At 42.1% G+C, this 20,453-nt stretch overlaps 1 long non-coding RNA gene across 1 annotated transcript; it reads right to left on the reverse strand.

Moving 5' to 3' along the window:
* Positions 1-12,160: 12,160 nt before the first annotated feature.
* Positions 12,161-19,141, reverse strand: LOC109143527. Its single transcript, XR_002043755.3, has 4 exons — positions 18,904-19,141; positions 17,411-17,505; positions 15,611-15,727; positions 12,161-14,581 (listed from the first exon to the last, which is right to left on the reverse strand). It is a non-coding gene; the product is annotated as an uncharacterized LOC109143527 (long non-coding RNA).
* Positions 19,142-20,453: the final 1,312 nt, after the last annotated feature.

Below are 20,453 nucleotides of genomic sequence, written 5' to 3' on the forward strand. Positions count from 1 at the left end.
CAGGCCCTGCTGCATGAATATCAGTGACTACAGCTCAGGTGTGCACTCCACCTGGGAACTTCACCAGTCCAGTTGCTGATGAGCTGCCTCCTGGCCCTACTCCACAAACACTGTTATGACTTCGACTGCTGAATGAGCTGTGTTGAGAGGAACATTTGACACCGACAGGACTTCATACTCAACCTGTTTGTGGTGTCCTGCTGAGTGCTTTAATGCCTTGGCATGAGGACTGGGATGTTTACCTTGGAGTGTTACACGTTTATCCTTTTTTCCTGTATGCTCTATTAAGTGCCTCTTCAAGTGTACCCTGTCCTACACTTCTGCCCCAGCCCTGCCACACCAGGCAGAGGGGTAGGTGTGAGATCTGGCTGTCTGCTGTAGTGGTTCAGTAACCTAAATATTATTGACCGATGTCTTCATTATCAGTGTGAGCTGAGATCCTCTGGTGTTCCAGAGAAATCTAGCTACCACAGCAGGCCTTTCATATACCCACCTTGGGACAAGAGTACTCAACAGGCCAGAAAGGGTCTAAGCCATTAGTCCCCAGATGCCAGACTTGTGACCCATACTGTGAAAGCAATCTCTGTTAGGAGGTTTGTCACATTGAGGAGTGTCTGCTGCAGCTCTCCTAATGGAGAGAGGCTGGCATGGTGCTGAGCACAGGACATGACTTGTGAGCCAGCCCAAGCCGCAGACCATGCCCTGGGGTCCCAATCAGCAGCTTTGGATGACATTTTGGGACACCAGCACAACACTTGTTATCCTGGAGTTCTGACCCATCACTCTGATTTCAGCTCATTTCTATAATTAAGAAAAAAAGGAAATCAGCAGATCAAAACCCATGCGTATTCCTTAAGAACCATTACTTTAGTGAGAGACTGGTAATGCTGTAAGAGATTTCCTGAGCACTACAGAGATTTTTTCTATTAACAAGAACTTTATAAAATCTTCATTATCACCACCTACCTACCAGGGGAGCTAACAATTTCACACCCTTTTTATTCTTAGCTGCACATTATATACCCTCTTAACAACAATTTAAAAATAACTGCAGGAGGAACTGAATCACACCTAATTTGAACAATTAGAAGTGACAAGCTGTTTTTCTCATCTAGTAAAATATGTCCATTTGGCATACTTTGCTGTCTAGCAGAGCTCTTTTATTCACACCACTCCAGTCTCTAAGGAAGACAAGCTAGTATTATTATTGTTCCATTGAAGAAATGGACATCTGTACTTTCAACAGGATTAATATATTGAATGCACCAGAGTTATTTTATAGACCCTGAATTTGTTGTTATGAAGCAGACCCAGGAAACTGAAGACACGAGGTCAAGCCAAGCAAGTCCTTGTGAAAAGCCTCCCTCCTTGGTCCACAGAGTAAGCCAAGCAAAATGAATCAGCCCTCCCAAGTGTAGCATCTCCTATTTATAAACTGGGCCTTGTACTGACATTTGCTCCTGAACTTAGAAAAAGATTAAAGGGTTTTGAGAAGAAAGCACACTCCATGTCAGGGGTGGCATAGCCATTCTCTAGAGAAAACAGGGGCCCCGGGTTGAGGATGTTATGTACATGTTATACCAGTCAGATATTTTTTTTTCTTTACATCTATGAACAGTAAAGTTCAATTTTCTGGCTGAGCAACAAGCTCGACCTAAGAGGCAAACTGAGAGCTGGGACCCACAGAGGGCTTGCAAAGACCTGATGCCTGAGGGTGCTTAAAGCCTAACTCCTACAACTTTTTGTCCTTGGAGACCTACCATAAGGCATAACTTTAAACTTCTATATCACTTTCAGAAACAAGCCACTTGCATCTCATTTTAAAAGATATATATGTGCCTTAAAAGGTAGGTAAGTAGTTAATGAATATTTCAGAGTAATTTCATATCTAACTTCTATCAAGCAACTGTCAAATGACTTAATGCTTTGAAAAATCCTAGAAAAATTTTCTGAATGCATTTACATCTCTGGCCACTGTTACCCCATCAGTGACATAAAAGCTATCATAATTGCTCATTTCCTTGGGGATAATGACAAGATCTTGCTAGGAAATAAAGAGCTCTGGAGCACCAGTGCTGCTAGAGAATATTAAGTAGATCTGAGGGTGGTGAGAACATTCTTGTTTCTGATGTTGTGTCTCCTGTCATAGGGAAACGAGGAGGCAGTGAGCTGAAGCACTTCTTTTTACTGGATTCTTATTTCTCTTTTTTTCATACTGCTTAACTTCTTGCCTTCACCCACCTCTGACCCTCTTCACTCTGCCCTGTTCCTCCCACCTGCAACATACACAGTTTATCTCATCCCACCCTCTTGGATAGAAATGGGAGCTTAATTATCCAGTGAGAGACAGTGTGACTCCTCTCTTCTATCTCTCTGAGCGCTGACATAGTGCTCATTATTACAACTACTTCAAATAGCATGCTAGGCATTTCAGGTGAAAAATGCTCTTTATTTGCTACCAGCAAATCCCATTCTTCTCCACTTGATCCAGTATTTTTTTTCTTCATCTGTTTTCTAGAAGCAAATCAAGCATGTTTTCATTGTGCACTTCATTAGCAGCAAAGCAATGTCTAATTCTTAAAAATATCATGTTGGTTTCCTGTGTGCTTCTGTGCCATTGAGGCTAAGTAATCCCTTGTGAAAAATCTGACCCTATTAGGATGGAACTCTAAGCTCAGAAGAAATCAGTAAGTGTCTGCTTGCTGGTGTGCCAAACAAATCTGGATAAAGCACATCAAAAAGATAAGACTGATCCACTTCTATGGTCCCAAAGGGAGAAAGCTTAGTGCATTGCTGTGCTTCCTTGCGTAAACTGTAGTGACTACAGGACAGGGATCTGCCTGGTACCCAGAGTTTTTCCCTTTTTACAAAGTATTAATCCTAATTCTTCACAGAGGAAATCTTTGTTCAGTAGTCCAACAAGTAATCCCTTAGTCCTTTGGTTCTGTAGTATGGCTGTAGTATAGCTGAACCACTGATGATGCTTCCCTCTCACTGGAAACTGATAATCCTGATTCATTTGCAGGATTAGACTGCAGAGAATTCATTCTAACGATGATAATTTGTCCCCTCATCATCAAATCAGATTTTTTTCCCCTGATATTAGGCATAGAATTCTGGTATTTTTAGCTATGAAAAATTATATTTAAACGCAGGTGAATTTGAAGTCAGGTGTTTGAGACACTCATAGGGAGAGGTGGGAAGGGGGAGTGCAAGCTTTGCGTCCAGAAGGAATTGGCTGCAGGAAAAAGGAAATGAAGAAGGTTACATGATGTAGTTAAGGAATGGCAGAGATTTGGAAAGCAGTGCCTCGTAAAGCAGTGAGATTCTCAGTGTCATTGCTGAACGGGAGTAGGAGGCAGCCCTACCTTGGGCAGCCACACTGCAAACAGTTGTACCTGCCTTGCCTCCAGCAAGGATTATATGTTAACCGCCCTGTTATCATCACTGTTCACAGGAACGATCAAGGTTTGCCTCAGGAACACCCTTTTGGACAATAGTAGCCTTCCTGCCCTCTCTTCACTTGAAGCAAGTAATAATTTACAGCTACATCAACAATAGTCACTGCAGCCCCCAGGCAACTGAATTACAACTGCAGCTAATGCACACAGGATTGAGCAAAAGCTGCACCCTTTCACTGTCATATAGACTCTACAATGGCTTAAACTGGTGACAAACCCTACAGATTCCCTGTGACATGTTTCTAATCTTTGGTAGCCTGCATAGGGCTGTGAAGTCAGTGTCTATTATTTATGTACTATACAAATTACTTATGATTTTGTGGGATAACATAAACATGGAAACCATGGCACAAATTATCTCAGGTTCAGTTTTCACTGAATCCTAAGAGTTTGTGCTGAGGGACCTTGTGCTTGTTTCCTTATCCCTGTTCAGGCAGCACATTCAGGGCTACATCCAGAGTAGGGCTGTCTGCCCTGAGCCATTAACTTGGGTCCCAAAAACGCAGAAGGGTGCCAAATCCACAAACCTGGAAAAACTCACTCTACAGCTGTGTTATGAAACATCTGTGTTTTCTTTTTGTGTTGAGCTACAGTCTGGGGAATAAATTAAGAGTTGTTGGGTTTGTGGGGTTCTTTTTTCCTGTATAATGATTTTTTTTTTTTTTAATGAACTAAATTTAAAAAATGGGAAATATTTGCCATTATGTGAGGAATAATCTGTCCGGTAACAGCCTAGCAAAAGACAGTCTGTTTGTGTCCGTAATTCTCCTTTTCTGCAAACATTCACATCCATAACCTCCTGTTTTATTTTCTCTCACAAAACTTTTTAGTGAAAATTATGACAGAAACAGTCCAGATTTTCAAAAGTAAAAATCTGCAGAACTTGGACACCCAAACTTCCCCTGGAGAAAGTATTTCCAGCTCAGAACAATCCCTGATAGGGCAGGAGACTTGGTAATGGGGGGATATGGAAAAGGCTGAAGATCTTATTTTTTTCTTTTCCTCAGTCTTCACTAAGTCTGCCTTCAGCCTCACAGAGCTGCGTGCCTTGTGGCAGTTTGAAGGAGGCAAATGTTGGTAATGGTAAGGGAAGATTAAGTCAGAGCCTGTGTAAATGAATGCTTCAGCGTAAGCATGGGGACGTGTCTGAGTCCTTGCGATGTGATGGCATGGATCCAAGAGTTAGGAGGGAGCTGGCTGGTGTCATTGCAAGGCCATACTCTATCATATTTGAAAAATTATGGTAATTTGATGAGGTCCCCAAGGTCAAGAAGAAAGGCAAATATCACACCCACCAAATATCACACCTACCTCCAAGAAAGGCAAGAAGGAGTGTGTTTCTTAGCGAGAACCTTGCTAGGAGCATGATTTGGTACTAATGAGGCTGCTTTTGAAGAACTGTGTCCAGCTTACAGGAGGGCATCCAGCAGAGGACCACAAGTCACCGGGCATGGGAGAAGACACTGAGACAACAAGATTTATTTTGCCTCTAAAAGAGGAGGAGAATAAGAAGGCTTATTGCCATTTTCCACTGATAGGGAGACTACAGAGCAAACAGAGCCAGATTCTTCTCAGACATTTACCAGGAAGGTACAACTGACAACATTTGCAGTTTGCAGTATGGCAAACTCTAATCAACTATAAGAAAAGAAAATGTCATCCTGAAAGTGACACTTCCCTGGAACAGGGCAGAGAGGCTGTGGAGTTCCAGTCCTGGACATTTTCAAAGTTCAGCTGATCAGTGCCTTGAACAACCCCACCCTGCTTTGAAGTTAGCCCAGCTGTGAGCAGGTAGCCTGTTGGGTGGCCTCAGGGATGCCTTCCAGCCTGAATTAGTCTGTGGGTCTGTGACCCTTGTGTTGGAGCTTGAGAGTCTTTCATGGGTTTTTTTTCCTATATGTATTCCCAAAAAGAGAAGAAGACAGTCAGGAAAGTATACATAACTGTTAAATCACAAAAATGATTCCCTTACCCCATTAGAACAAACAACGAAAGTAAATACATATGGAAGTGGACCAAACTATGTATTTAGTCCTTAGCTTACTGTTGTCTGGAGTTAATGATTCCAGGTGAAGAACAATTGCTTTCTAGAAAAGTAAGGAAGTTTTGCAAAGTACCTCATGGCTTTTTAATGGTAGCCTAAATTTACTTGCAATGACTGGAATTTCTTCCAGTCTGTCTGAATGCTTTCAAGTATAAGGAAGTCCAAATCAATGCTGCTGATGGCTCAGTCAGGAGATCGTGACTTTTGGTGCGTGGAATGCAGTCTCATCTGACACATCTGTGTGCTGGCCTTCTGCTGGGATCTTTTCTTGCAATCCCAACATTGCATTGCATCATCAGTCAAAGCTGTTCTCATTTAACTCCTAAATTTAACAAGTGTCTGAAACCTCCAAATCCACATAAAAGATGCTAACCTCTAAAGATTTTTCTGACATCTTCCTTTGATGCTGGAGCTCATTCCTCATAAGATCTTTCCAGAATGAAAGTAAATATGCTGGGGAGAATAAAATCAACAGGATGGACAGACAAACACTTATTGATTAAAAACGCTGTTCCTTAATGCATCATCAGTTTGGTATGGACATTTATCAGCAAGCATAATTTTACTAATATAGTGAGGCCAATACCAGTCTATAGCAAAGACTTCTGGAAAAACCATCTGGCTGCACAGCATTTCTCTTACTGTTATGCAGCACACAGTAAATTTCACCACCTTTAATTCCACTTTCAAATTTCCGTTCTGCAGGAATCTGTAGGAACATCTTGTATGCATTCACCACCCACACAAACACATGCGTACACAGGCACAGTGTGAAACAGTCAATTAATGGTTCTTATTCATATGCTGTTTGTTGGATAGCCACAGCCACAGGTTTTCCAGCTGAGATTACCAGCCTAGTTAACACAGTGGCAGCACACAGGTATTCCCTCAGCTGACACTTGCACAAGTGCTAGTGCAAAAGTGAGAAGTGATCTCTCTAGAAACAGCCTGAGCACCTGAAAATGAAGTTAACTATCCGTTCTCTTCTGAATGTGAAATGGGACCAAACTCCTTCCTGTGTTCGGGCTCATCTTCCAGAGCTGGGGTAAATGGTGAACTGCACATGCAACAGGCATATTCCCAAGGGTTTTGAATGTGCAGTGTCACTCTCAGCTAGCACTCGGCAAAGCATGGTAATGGATTAGGACAGTCTCTTATGACAGGACAGATCTATGTGATGGCCCAGGCAGGTCTGTTTTCTGCATTTCTGTGGGGCACTGCCATACACAGAATCCTTGCAGCAGCCAGCTCACCTCAGTGCCTCGGTGATGTCTGAACACCACCCTGCTTGCAAGGCTGATGTTTCTCAACTCCACATTTCCTCCTGTTGGCCAGATCCAAATCCAGTCCTCACTGAGCGCCCTCAGCTCCCATGTCTTCCCATAAAAAAATATGCTCTCAAAATGTTGTCATTCATTTCTGTCATGGAAAGAGCTGCTCCCATGCACCTCCCTTGAGAGCCTTACATACGCCCTAAGTCATGCTGCAATTCATCCGGCCTAGCTGTGTGCCTGATGTTATGATGCTGTGTGCTCCACCTTACATTAATACTCAGGCTCTGAGTCCAGAAAAGCCCCTTTAGCAGCCTCATGGACTAATAATAGTTAAGCTCTCTAATAAAAGGTTAATTCAATTTTTTTTGTTATTCCTCTTATCTCTTGGCCCAGAAACAAGCTACAAACATTTTTTGCATCTAAAGCTGCCAAAACCCAGACATCTTACGCAAGAGCAGATGCTTAGAACTTTGTCCCTAGCTGGCTGGCAGTGCAATGCTAGAGCAGAGCCCAGTTTCCTCCCCTCCTGGCTGCAGCTCAGCTTAGATTACACAGACCCTTGAACCTGCAAGTTCCCACATGGCAGCGAGATCTCTGCTTTGGTTTCAATTGGATCATCAAAGTTTTAGTGACACCATTGCCATGTACCTAATCTGGGGATGCTCTGCAGGCCCTAAAAGAAAGCTGTTCAAGGGTGGATACTTGCACATGGGTGCATCTGCCAACAGGACAGTTTCATGAATTTTAGGGCAGACGCTCCCTTCTGTAATTAACTTTATGCTACAAACAAGAGCTAAGAGTTGACTTGCAAGATCCTCACTATCTCTGATGGTTGCCTTGATATTAAATGTACCATAGCTTTAAAGTTCTCATTCTTTGTAATATTTTCTTTTCCTTGACCCCAATTTATAGAAAATATCATGTCTTCCTTCTCTCCCACATACCTTCACATTATTTCTTAGCATTTATCAATACCAAACCTTTATGAACTTGTGCATAACTAGGTAACAGAATCATTACTCATGAGTGTGAGCACAAGTCCTACACTGTACTTGTGCCTTGGTGTTTCAGCTGACAGCCTCCTGTGCATTGCACGTGGACAGTCTCTCCAGCCTTGCACTTTTTTCTCAAAGAAACAACTGATTCTGTCTTCTACGCTACTGTACACCATTTAATGAAAAAAGGTAAGACATGAGCTTACAAAGTTGAGCATACAGATGTAGAAAGCAGTATTAAAGCCAAACATTCTATGTTTCGAGAAGCAGAAGCAATTTCTTGTGTTCAGTGGCATTCATACTTTGGGGTTCTTTCCAGACTGAATATTTGTTCTTTGGCTACTGCATGAGTTGCCTATGCAATTTGCTTATCAACATACTTACACAACTGCGGGAACTCTGCTGCTGTTCTGTGTGGACCTTCTTGTGCTGTAACAGGGCAAAGGGAGCTGTACATGACAGTACACCCAATATTCCTTGCATAAACCTGTGAGAACCTGAGCTCCCAGTGAGCTTTTGTATCTTGAAACAAGCAAAAGCATCAGATCTCGTGCATCATCCTTCTAAACTCTCCCCAGATTTCTTACATTATTTTGACTGATACCTCCTGTGGTTACTCTTTGCAACAGTCTCTTCTCAAACACTGAATCTGCACTCTACCACTGACAGCAAGCCCCCTGATCAGGCAGATGGATGGGTGCAAGCATACTGTGCAAAAGTAATCTCAGGATTGGAGTGGTAGTAAGAGATGGATCGTCTGAGTACTTTCACCCTAAGATATATTCCTTATGAGCCATTGTGCTGTTTGAAGGCAGGAAACCCTTATAGCTTTTAATGAGGACGTAAAGCCATGTGTGGAATTAAGTAGGGCTCAATAAAAATTGCTTTTAGAGTAAAGGAGGAAGGAAAAGAGGAAATGGTAATCATCAAGGTGTGAGATGACAATAGACCAGTAAAGAAGTTCAGCTGTATAAGTGAAGGTACGTGTGAGAGGCTGCAAGAGATGGATTTAACCAGCCTAAGAAGATAAACAATCACATTGAGTATCATGTCCAGAGTACAGGTATATATGATAAAATGGTATAAGAAATTTAGACAAAAGATCCAATATTTTAGTTAAGACTAAATTAAGTTAAAATGACAGCGAGGGATCACAAGCAGAAGTTCTGTTAAAAAAAACCCACCAAAACAAGATAAATCAGCAGAGATGCAATAACTTTTTCAGTCCTCTACACTCAAGTGGTCACTTCCAGGGGGGTGACGCATGTCTGCAGAAACTGCAAAGCACTGTGGCAGTGACTTGTCTCCCTGAGCGTGTTTCACAACTAAATAAAAAGAGGCCATCAGTGATGATTCTTTAAATGTTGTTGCTTCTGTCACTAGATCTGCCTTTTGCTTTCCACTCACTCATAAACAAAACAGAACAAAACAAAAGTAGGAAAACGCCAGCCAATACTGAGGGACAATTGGTTTTGCTGCATCAAGGATTCCTAAAAATTGTGAATGTCTTCTTCTGAGTCTAAGCCACTGACTCTTTGTCAATTTGTTTGCAGTGCCAGTTGTGCCTGGTGCATTTGTGATAGCTCACCATTCATCCTGAGAAATAGCTATTGAACAGAGGCCACTTAGAGAGGTTTGCTTTTCTTTTATGTTCACTGATGGAGAGCTGTTGTTCAGCTGTAGCAGGGTGCAGGTGTGTGCTCTCCTCATAAGCTCAGTCCATTGTGGTGGGCAAACTCCATGTTAAGTGACAGTTCCCGTCTCCTGCCATGAGATGGGAACTGGTACCTACTGCATAGCTGTAGATGCTTTACTGATGTGAGCAGCAGAGAAAGTGCACATTATCACATCCTTGCTGAAGATCTGTTGCCAGTTTTCCTCCCATTATAGGACATGTATTTTCTGGCTGTTGAATTGCAGACTCATTTGAAGGCAAGGGACTTCGTTCTTTTTGTTTAAAACTTTGGCTCTGAATACTGCTTGTACTTCTTTCCATTGAGGGAGTTAAAAAATCTGGTGCTCTTGTTCTGATGCATTTTGGGCCCACCATCAAACACTGACTGTCAGTCCCCTTCTTTTTCTGAAAGCCCCTGAAACCTTTGCTTCTGGCAATATCTCAAAATATGACTGCATAGTTGTTTCTGTTGACTCCCACTACTCTTTTGTCCCTTTCCAGCACACTGCTTGTTTGGAGTTGAGAGTGTGATTTTGCTTTTCACTGCCTCATGTGTCAGTGTGCAAGCCTGAAGGGACCTTTTTATAATTGTAATAACAATTCTCAACAAAATCAATGGCACTTTCATTGCTGGTATGGAGCATCCATTTTGTTTTGCCCCCGAGGAACGGATGCCTTATTGCAGAAGATATTACAACAGAGGCTGACAATCAGCAGTTACAGAGTAGAGCCACATCACAAGGAGGATCTGTCATGAGGCTGCCTTTAATAGGCCGCCAGAAGAATTTGGCTCACACTACACTGAATTCTCTTATCAACACATTTGGCATCAAAGGAATCAGTCTTCTAAATTTTCTGAGTTTGCCTGAACCTCACTGATCTGGTGACCTCTGCCCTCGTAGCAGCCTTGCTATGAGCTGGAAAGTTGGAAAGAGGTACTGTTCCAATTTGATATGGGAAAAGGAATTTCTCAAGCAAATGCCTACCCAAGATGTCACATCAATATAAGGACTGAGATTACTGAACGATGTTTTTAGGGAGTTGACTTGGCTCACAGTAGGTACCTGTAGATTCAACAACAGATGCCAGAGGATTTTGCTCCCACACCATTGCACAGGAGCACATCCCAGCTGTGCTCTCACCCACGCTGCTGGGTTTCTTTCCCATGAGCACAGGGACAACAGGAAGAGAAAGACAGAGGAGCGAGCCTGGTGCATGCTCAAGCTTCACTCTGCTAAAAGAGTTAGGCCTTGGACCTAGCTAGGACCTATCCCAGCCATAGGAATATGGATGTGTTTTCCAGAAGCACAGAGGCAGATTGAGGCGCTGTGGGATGTTATGACTATGCTAAGCCAGTGCTGTTCCTTCTTCCCTCTGCTGCTTTATTCTGCCCCTGAAAAGGGTGCACCAGTTGTGCTGATAGAGCTGCTTGTGTGGTCACTGTGTTAACCAGATTGGGAATTTTCCATCTGAAAAATAATTTCCTTTTTGTTATTTTCTGACTGGAGAGGTTGCGCAAAGCTGTTTACAGCACAGCTGCACTACTGAGGGATAGCGTGCCACTGGACAGGGTGTAAATGAGAGGAGGCATCTCTGGGGAGGAGTCTGCAAGGAGAGGAAGGAGATGATACTTAAAACCAGAATAGCTGTGAAACTCTTTGTAATGTGAACTACAGCTGAAGTCAGTTAGTTCATCTTCTTGGGCTTTCTTTGTGGTCACTAGGGAAAGATAAGCTCTTTCAGACTGATGGAGAGCAGAAGTCCTTATCTCCACTGATTGTAGAGGGACCCCAGACAGTGAAGTGCTTTATGTTACAAATACCCCGAAAACAAGCAGTGAAGCCAAGCTTCCAGCATCTCAAGCAATTTTCCTCTTGCTGTCTTCATATTAAGGAAACAACTTTCATTCTTGTGCCAGGAGTCTGCCAAAATAGCAGAACTATGTTCCTGAGTGTAAAGTCACTTTGAAATCTGATCAGCCAATGAACAGGAATCTGAATCCTAATTTCACCTACCAGTCCTGACAGTTCTCATCTCCAGGTTTTTTTTATTTTCGGATATTATACAGTGCTTAAGATAGGTGTCTATCTGCATCCCTACCTAATAGAGATAACCTTTTCAAGTCTGCCTTGACTTCTTTTTTCCTTCCTCTGAGTATGCCTTTCTTAGTCAGTGAGCCACATTTCACCTTTGAGGTTGTTTACCCAGGTCCCACTCCACTCTCCAAAATGCTCCTTCATTAATTCAAATGGAATCTGGGCTGAAAGGGGGGTAAACTGCACTGTCCATCTTCTAGTTGAGCTGGAACAAGGAAGCTGCAGTTGACTGTCCATCAATACCAGTTTCTGTGCTCTGCAGGATCATATGGCAGTGCACATTTGATATGGATAAATCATGAGTTCAGGATACTATTTTGGGCAGATTAGTTGTAGAAGAGCAGATTTTACCTGCTAAGCTACTCCTTCAAAACATTTTGAACATCCTTGAGCCAGCAAAGAGAGTAAGATTAGTTCAGGGCCTCACATTCCAAGCCTACAGTGGTTTTAGGTCCATGACTATGTACCCTGAAAGTGGAATTACCATAACAGGAAAGCCCAGCCTGAGAAGTGCCTGCCAACAATGCAAGCATCCTGTATTTTCTCTTATGAGGATGGCATTTATACTGACTCTGGTCCAGCCATATCAGAATTTGCAGTGTTTATTTATATAAGCTGAAAAAAGACCACCCAGCTATTACAACCACACAGTTGTCAGCAGCCATCACCCAAGCAAAACAATATTGCATGTTAATTGACCATGGAATAGCATGCTGGGACTTTGTCTTTCCTTGTTTTGCTCATTCTCCCTGTGAATTACAGACCAAAAAATCTACCATACTGTAGGTCTGTTTTTCAGTTTTTCAGCTGACAGACCTGTAAGTCACTTCACACACACTGCACCAAACATGGTTATAGCACAAATAAGATTGTGGATTTATTTTAGTTAGGTTGTTCTATAGATGTAGATTATGCAATAGCTGTACTAAGATACCTGGTTAAAATATACTACACAGAAGTATTTCATGAAAGATCAAGCTATGTCTTAACCATATCAAGAACTAATCAGATTCCACATGAAGATACAGTTTCCTGATATACATGAGAATTAAAGCATGTATCTTTCAAAGATTTTGCAGTTTTGAACTGAAGTTAGGATGATGTTGTGTCTTACTTCATTCCAACCTCCAGTACTGGCAAGTGTAGGTTTATTTTATATCTGTCTTCTGTGGCATACATCCAGAGAAAACAAGACATAAGGCAATGTCAGAATGTCCTTATGCAGAATTGCAGTGTTTAACTAAATCTCTGCAGCATCACAGTATTTGTCAAAATGATACACCTTTTTGTTTAGAGCTTGCTGTTCCCTTCCCACTCTCACACCCAGATTAGATTAGTTAATTTTTCTTGCATTCTACCTCAGCCCATGTGTAATGAAACCCTCGAAACCCTCCACATAAAACCATGAGCAAAGTCATTCCTCCTATAAGAAAATGCAAGATTATTCTCAACCTGGTAGTGGGAGTTTAGGCTGTTTATTTATAGTCATTCAAAAATAAGCAATTAACAGTATGTAAGAGATCCTTGACAAGTCTTTGCCTCTTTCTTACAAATTTGCACCTGCTGACAACATGAACATTAGCAATTTCCTTCCGCCTTTTCCTGTTGTAGTTGGAAGAAACAGGAGCAGAGAGACCATCATAGAGCAGGATAAGCACTCTGGTGACAGAGTTCTGGGTCATCTTTACCTGTACCAGGTAGAAATGGCCCTGCTCTGTTACAGTCTGGGGATCACCATCCCCACACCTCTGCAGACTGGTCCCTCTCTCATGCTGACACTCATGGCCAAGCCATGAGCTAGGCCACTGAATGGAAATGAGTTGTAAATGGGTGCATCCCTCCCTTCCCACAGAGAGCTCTTTTTACAGAGATGTCCTTCAGTGCTGTGGTTCCCGGCACAACCCCGTGAACGGCTGTGGAGGGGCTGGTATGAAGGAGCATCTGGAAATGGAAGGGATCAGGGCAGGAGCACCCCAGGCTGACGGATTCATTGCTGCAGCGCCTGTACTGTGGCTGGGCAGATGGTGCCACTGAAACAACACCCAGTCCCAGCTGAAGGTGGGGTCAGTGCTGAGTTACTGGCTGGCCATGCTGACTCAGGAGAGATAAGGAAAAGATGTGGGCTGTTCCTGTGATAGTGAGACTGTCTGTCAGACAAAGGTCCTGAGGGAAAAACATGCCTTGTTTTAAGGGCTGTACCATGATACAGAGTTGTGTTACAGTAGTGCTTGCAACAGTGTCCCATTTTGCCAAACAGCTATAGGCAGAGAATAAGGTGGATCCTGTTTCAAATGCTTCAAACGTCTGCAGCAAATGATGGAAAATACTGCATTTGCCCTTAGTTCTCCTTGTATGTCAGAGAGGTGCATAACAGTTCTGTTTTCCCATTTCAGAATTTTCCTCATTCCCATCACTTGGCTGTGGGAAGTCTCTGCTTCTACTGGCATGCCCTATTACTCCCAGTGGTATTGGCACTGGAAAAGCCAAATGCCCCCAGCATCTGACTAAAATCTACTAATTACCAAACATGGAGTTTGGAAAGAACTTTCCCTTGGATCAACATGCCAAAAACTAACTATCTATCTATCTATCTATCTATCTATCTATCTATCTATCTATCTATCTACCTTGTCTTCTCCTGTAATGTAGGGCCACACTCCTAAATCTTCTACATATTGTTTATCTAATATATCCAGGTTACTAGTAACTCTCTTTGATACTGTGATGTCTCCCTATGGCACAGTTTGTGTTGTGGTCTTCCCCACAGAAGTTTGTTGTGGAGTATGGTAGAAAGATCTGTGGTCCCAGGTGGAGTGTAGAGCAGATGGCATGCGGAGTTTTTTGGAGCAGCATTGTTTGAGGCTACAGAAGTACCCAACCAAGGTTGTTATCCACAAATGAGGCTTTTTTTGCATGTTAAATGGAATAACAGAGTCCATCAACTTTTCCCCTTGCAGTTTTTCTCTTACATCCTTAGCCCTTCACAATATATAAGGGATATCTTGGGTTCCTGAAACTTGATTGCTGTTTTACCTTCTGGAATGACAAAAAACGCTTCATGATTAGCACTTTTTCCTGCCTACAATGATCCTTTTCTTCAGGACCTCCATTAAAATCCCTTTGGAGATTCCACTGGCTCTCCCATAACTCACTGTTAGACTCTCCCTTCCATGCCTCAGTGTCCTAGCAGTGGTGCCCACATGACTTGCTCATGGGTTGGTCTACTGACTACATTGCCCCACACCACATTGCTTTTCTATACTCATGGTGTTTATATTGTGGATAGGAGTAAAATCTCTGTCTGCCTCAACCTAAATAAGTCTGTCAGTCTTCCCAGGTCCTTCTGAAAATGAATCCTTTAGAATTAGCCATAAACTGAAGCACAGCTCCATTCCAGTGCAGACACCCACACATCTGCTATCCCCATGGCCTCTTCTGGCTGCCAGACCTAAACCAGAAGCCGAGCAGGCATGTTAGCACAGTCCTGCCCCTGAGCACACAAGCCTTGCTGAGAGCAGAGCATCTGAGCTCAGATGTGAGTACCACACTGAGGCTGTCCCCTCTGTGCCAGAACTGGCTCGTGTCCTGGCAGCTTGGGAAGCAGGCGGAGCAGCCCTGGGATCACCTGCACCGGCCTGTCCAGAGACACCCTCGTCACTGCAAGTGGGCAAGGCCTGAATCCTTGAAGCACAATGCTGCTTCCAATGTCCAGATGCCCTGACACTGGGAGCCACTCCCAGCCCCAAGTCCAGTGCAACTAGAGAGTGGAGTAAAAAAACTGAAAACATTACTTTTGGGAATCACATCCTAAGAGGAGAAACTCAAGGTTAACATCTAATGGTGTAAAAAGGAATGTAGTCTAAGCAAGAGAAGGAATATAGCCTAGTGATGGATTTTGTCTTAAAGCTAAAACATATAAGTTATGTTATTTCTGTTAAACAAAAAAATCGCCATAACTGAAGAGTCCTCTGCTAAGCATCTTCAAATGCTTTAATTGCTACAGTATAGTTAGGCAAAACAGTTTCTCTGTGGATCTGGAATCACTGTACAAGCTTTATTCATTACCTGTGCAATTTGGCAGCAGTAGAGAAGCCCATTGCAGCATCAGTGGTGAAATGCTTGCTTACTTACGTGGAAAATTATTAGCATAGTTTTCTTGTTACCTAACAGCAGTCTGAATTCCTGAAAGGGATAAAGAAAGATGATCATCTTCATTCTTTCCAGCTGCACCAAATAAACAGCATTCCTCTTCCGTGTTTGTTATTGCTTACAGGCAGAGACCCATTTCTTTCTCCAGCTTTGATGCTTATGAAAAATTGGAAATTGTAGGGACACATCCCACAGCTGCCTTTAGCCAACAAAGGGTTAATTGCAATTGCCCCGACATTTGGCACTCAAGAGAAGGATGATAAAACCTTATCTACACTGAAGCAAAAAAAATCTCACCAGGATAACAAGCATTGCATTGAAGAAAAAGCAGTTCAATGAGCAAGGGCTTCTTAGTAATAGGAATTTACTGTATTTGTATAGTCAAGGCGAGCGACCTTTCCCCACCCTTTATCACAAATACAAAGATATCAACTGAAAGTGCTGCACAGTTAATTTTGGCTTGAGAAGCAATAAAGTTTATGTTGGTGTCAGGCAGCTTTATTTAGGGCATAAGCATTTGTCTGGTAAAAAACAATATATTGCATGTCTGGTTAAAGTATTCATAACCTGCCTAGGGTAGACTAAAATTTCTAAATGTTCATCTAGAAAATTGGGAATTTGTACTGGTGTAGCTCCCTCTTTACACTTGTGCAGTGCATCTGCAATTACAATGTGTAAATTGCCTTAAGGGTGTAGTGACATTAAGAACATAGAGACATTTGTGGAACAAAGCCCTTCGAGACTGGAAGGAGTTGGAAAGAGTTAAACCTCAAGCTAAATCTGTAGAGTCTGTTCTGTAGGCTTTAGCTCCATGGGAACAATTGGGTTAAGACGGGTGTTGAGTCAAAGAGGTGGGGAAAATACCCATCTCCTCCTGAGTTTTGTCTGCCATATTCATCTGCCCTCAAATTTTCCAGTGAATGGCTTACATTTTCCCTCCTCTCAGAAGAGTTGTTTTCTTCTGTTTGCAGTCATATAATATTCCTATGCTGTCTTCAAGGACTAACATAAGGAAGGTATTTAATCTATTTTACCTAAGGCGAGTACTAAGGCTATTAAACAAGCTACTATGATTTAAAAGGTGACAGTAACAGCTTTCTATCACATGATGTAAATTGAACTAAGTTAGGTTACTTTGGCTGCATATGCTCTTACAGTGCAAATGCAAACCTGCAGTAGTAGAGGAAAAATATGCTTTAGCCTTTCCTTTCAACGTTTAAATTGATTTTACCCATGAATATAATTATACCAGGATAGTTATACTGACAATCTTCCTAATGCAGACGTACCTAATGTGTATAAACTAATTAGCTGATTTAAATAAACTAGAAAACCCAAAGGATTAATTTTCTTTTTTTTTAATTTCTTCCCCTGATTTTTCTAATTCTTTTTTAATTGCATCTATATGAGCAGAGGTGTGATTTCATCTTCCATTCTTTCTTCTGGGCTTGCATACCTTCTCTTTTGCTTTCCATGAAAATTCTCACAAGCAGATTCAAGTAGTTTAATGGAAACAAAGTAAATTTCCAGCAAATACCAGATAATATAGATCTTGAAAATGCAATTTTATATTCCCAGAACAACTGCATTGAAAAAATGGAATGAAAAAACCCAACCATATCAAATAACTGGAAGGTTTCGTGAAACCCATCTCAAAAGCAGCAGCCAGGTACCTGTAAAACACATTTTGGCTGGGGAATACAAAGCAATACTCACGGTACATCAGGGCTGGACACAGAGAATGAGGGACTGCATTGACATCGCTTCTTCCCATCCCCTGGTACAGAGTGACCTCTCCAGTGGCCTGTACCCTTGGAGGAAGAGGGGGAGGGAACAAAGCGGGGTAGTAGAAATCTTGGGTCAAACCTAAACGATGACATTTTCATGCTCTGAATATTTGCCTTCTTATTCCCATCTCTCTGAGTAAATCACATCCTGAAGTACCCTGCAGATTTCTGTGGGTTTGCTTTTATGGTCTGGGGGAAGGAAAGGGGCATGATTCCTCACCACTATGTGCTGTGCCAGCAGATATCCATGGGGGTGACTCAATTATTTCCCAAACAAAGTGCCTGTGTCAGTGCAGGCAATAGGTGGTTCATAATATGTGAATGTATGACTGTTCTACTGCTATAAATGCGTCCTCACTAGGCGTTAGTATGGGATATGGATGCCTTGTGCCTTAAGTAACACCTACAGTAGTGTAGTCTGGAAACTATTTGCTAGATTCAGGAAGCTGAATTTGATCTAAGATCCCATTGCTGCTGAAAGCAGAGGGCAGCCCCACCTCTGCCCATTCTATGGGCCACAGTGATGCTGACAAGGGGATGCTCACATGAGAACTGCTCCTGCTTAAAATGAGTTTTATCAATAAAAAGCTTTTGTTTCTTCTTCTTCAACTGACTGGCCTGGCTGTCCATGTGGGTACAGCACACAGTGTGTAGTGGCAGCACATAGGAAGGGACAGAACTGCATGAAGTGCAGCATCAAATCAAATTAAGATAATTGGAGAAGTAAAACTTAAGTTAACAAATAATGTTAATCGGTGAATGAATATGAGCAAATTCTTTTCTATTCATGACAACTATCCATGCAGAAAGACAAAAATGTGTCAGACAGGTATGTCAGTTACAGCAAGGAATTGGTACAGTCCTAGTTAATTCAGAGTAAGAAAGGAGTGATAAGATATTAACCCTTGAATTAATGAGCAGAATGTTTCAATTTTAGTTTGGTTGGAGCAGAAACAGAAATGCTTAAGCTGGTTTTTTTTTTTTGAATGCAGCCCAAGATGTGGGCTGTAACAAAGCATCAGAAAAGTTGCAATTGATTTGGAGCATATGGCAAAACTCTTTGTCAAGGAAAAGGGAGGAAAAAAGTTTTGTTTGCTGGAAGAAAAAGAAATGACAAGACCAAAGCAATTCAATCTGCTGAGTGTGAAATGCATTAGGAGGATAGGAGTGTTGCACAGCTGAATGCTGTGTTGTCACTGCCAGACACTTCTCTGCTGGCTCCTGATCCTGGAGCTCTAAAAGAGGTCTGGCAGTTCCAGCCCCATCTCGGTCACTGCCACAGCCCAGAGCTGTGGGGACAGGAGCATATCAACCCAGCCCAGCATAGACAGAGAGGGGCAGAAGGAGGGTTTGTAGGCATTTTGAAACAAAAGGAAAAAAGCGTTTTAAGTATTTTGCAACAGAAATACAGGCAATATATACCTTATTCGGATATGGATGGCATTCACATCTGGAAACTGCACATTTGTTGTAAAAAATCCAAAGTTTCTGCCGTGTCCCCGGATTCCTGCATTCCTAACTCTGCCTCTGCCACTGTGGCGTTCTTAGCAGTCCCCTTTCCCACACACCACCATCACTTCAGGAATCAAGTTAGCCATGGTAGGAAACAAAGACCTGCTTTGTTTTAACTCTTACCATCTACCAGAGCATGCCTAGTATAATCACAGGCTCTGTCTTGCTTCTAGTCAAAGAAGCTAATTGTCCTCTTTTCTCTGTTTTGGGAGTGAAGAAGGATCTGAGAGAGATCTAAAAGTGAAAGCTACTCTGTAAAGCATTCTACGACTGCCACGTGGAATTTACACTGCAGTTTTTAATTTATCTCACAAATCACTGTGCTTTGTAAGATAAATTAAAATTTGGTTGCAAGTGAAGCCACAGAGATGAAGCCACTGACTACAGAACCCAAAGCAAGCCTGCAAATTTTATTGCTCTCAGTGGACTGCTTTCAACTTCAGCTCAGTGGGAAGGAATAGAGTCCAAATTCATGTAGGCTTTGTGCTCTGTGATCAAACATGTGCTATTAGTGGAAAGTGCACTGACGGTCCTGCTCAGTTTAGGTGTGCCTGCATTGCACACACAAAATAGGTACCTTTATATATCATTGAAGTTACAACTCACAATCCATGTGTTGATCATGGTGCCATGAGAGGTAGGTCATAACTTGGGAACCAGTTCATGGTCTAACAAAATAGCATAGGAGGAAACTTGAAGGAAGAGGGACAGATGTCAGCCACAGTTTGTGAAGGGATGCCACCATGAGGTGTTAGGATGCCCACATTTATTCCCTTTTGACTCTTTCATGACAGCTTTGTGCTCCAGCTAATGGGTTGGAAAGTTGTTACTGTGGACCTTTTGATGCTTGAAGCTCTCTTTGTCCACTTCATTCGCGAAAGATTGAATCTTTCTTTGGATTTAAATGTTTGGTGCTGGAAAGTGTTAGATAAAATGTTTTGAGGAATCCATGCTTACAAATTAGTAGATATTTATCACAGAAGAGATTGTAACAATTCCCTTGTTCAACTTCTGTAAAATCCAGCTGAAAAATTTCATCTTAGCACAATCAATTTATCTCCTACTTAAGCCTATGAAGCTCTTTCTAGAATGTAATGATAATTATAAAAATGTATTCAGAAAAGAGAAGTTTCAATTTTCCCCAGTGCAGATCCAACCTGGTAGTGAATTATTTCTGCAGGACAATAGCTCCTTAGCTTAGCTGGGGAGCAAAGAGGTAGTATAATCCAAAACAGCCAAACAGACAATTTTTTTTCCACCTTCTTCCTTTTTTTTTTTTTTCCAGTTTGACTGAACAAAATCTGGACCAATCCATCTTTGAAAAAAGTTTTGTATTCCCTGGCATCCAGATACACCCCAGGTCTCAGGTGAAAAGCTTACAGCAGTCAAGCAGGCTCTTAATGTCCTCCACTTACCATGGAGAAAGTTGGGAAAACATCTATACTTTCTGTTTTGATACT

The sequence above is a fragment of the Corvus cornix genome, chromosome 3, assembly GCF_000738735.6.
Source record: "Corvus cornix cornix isolate S_Up_H32 chromosome 3, ASM73873v5, whole genome shotgun sequence".
Lineage (NCBI taxonomy): Eukaryota > Metazoa > Chordata > Aves > Passeriformes > Corvidae > Corvus > Corvus cornix.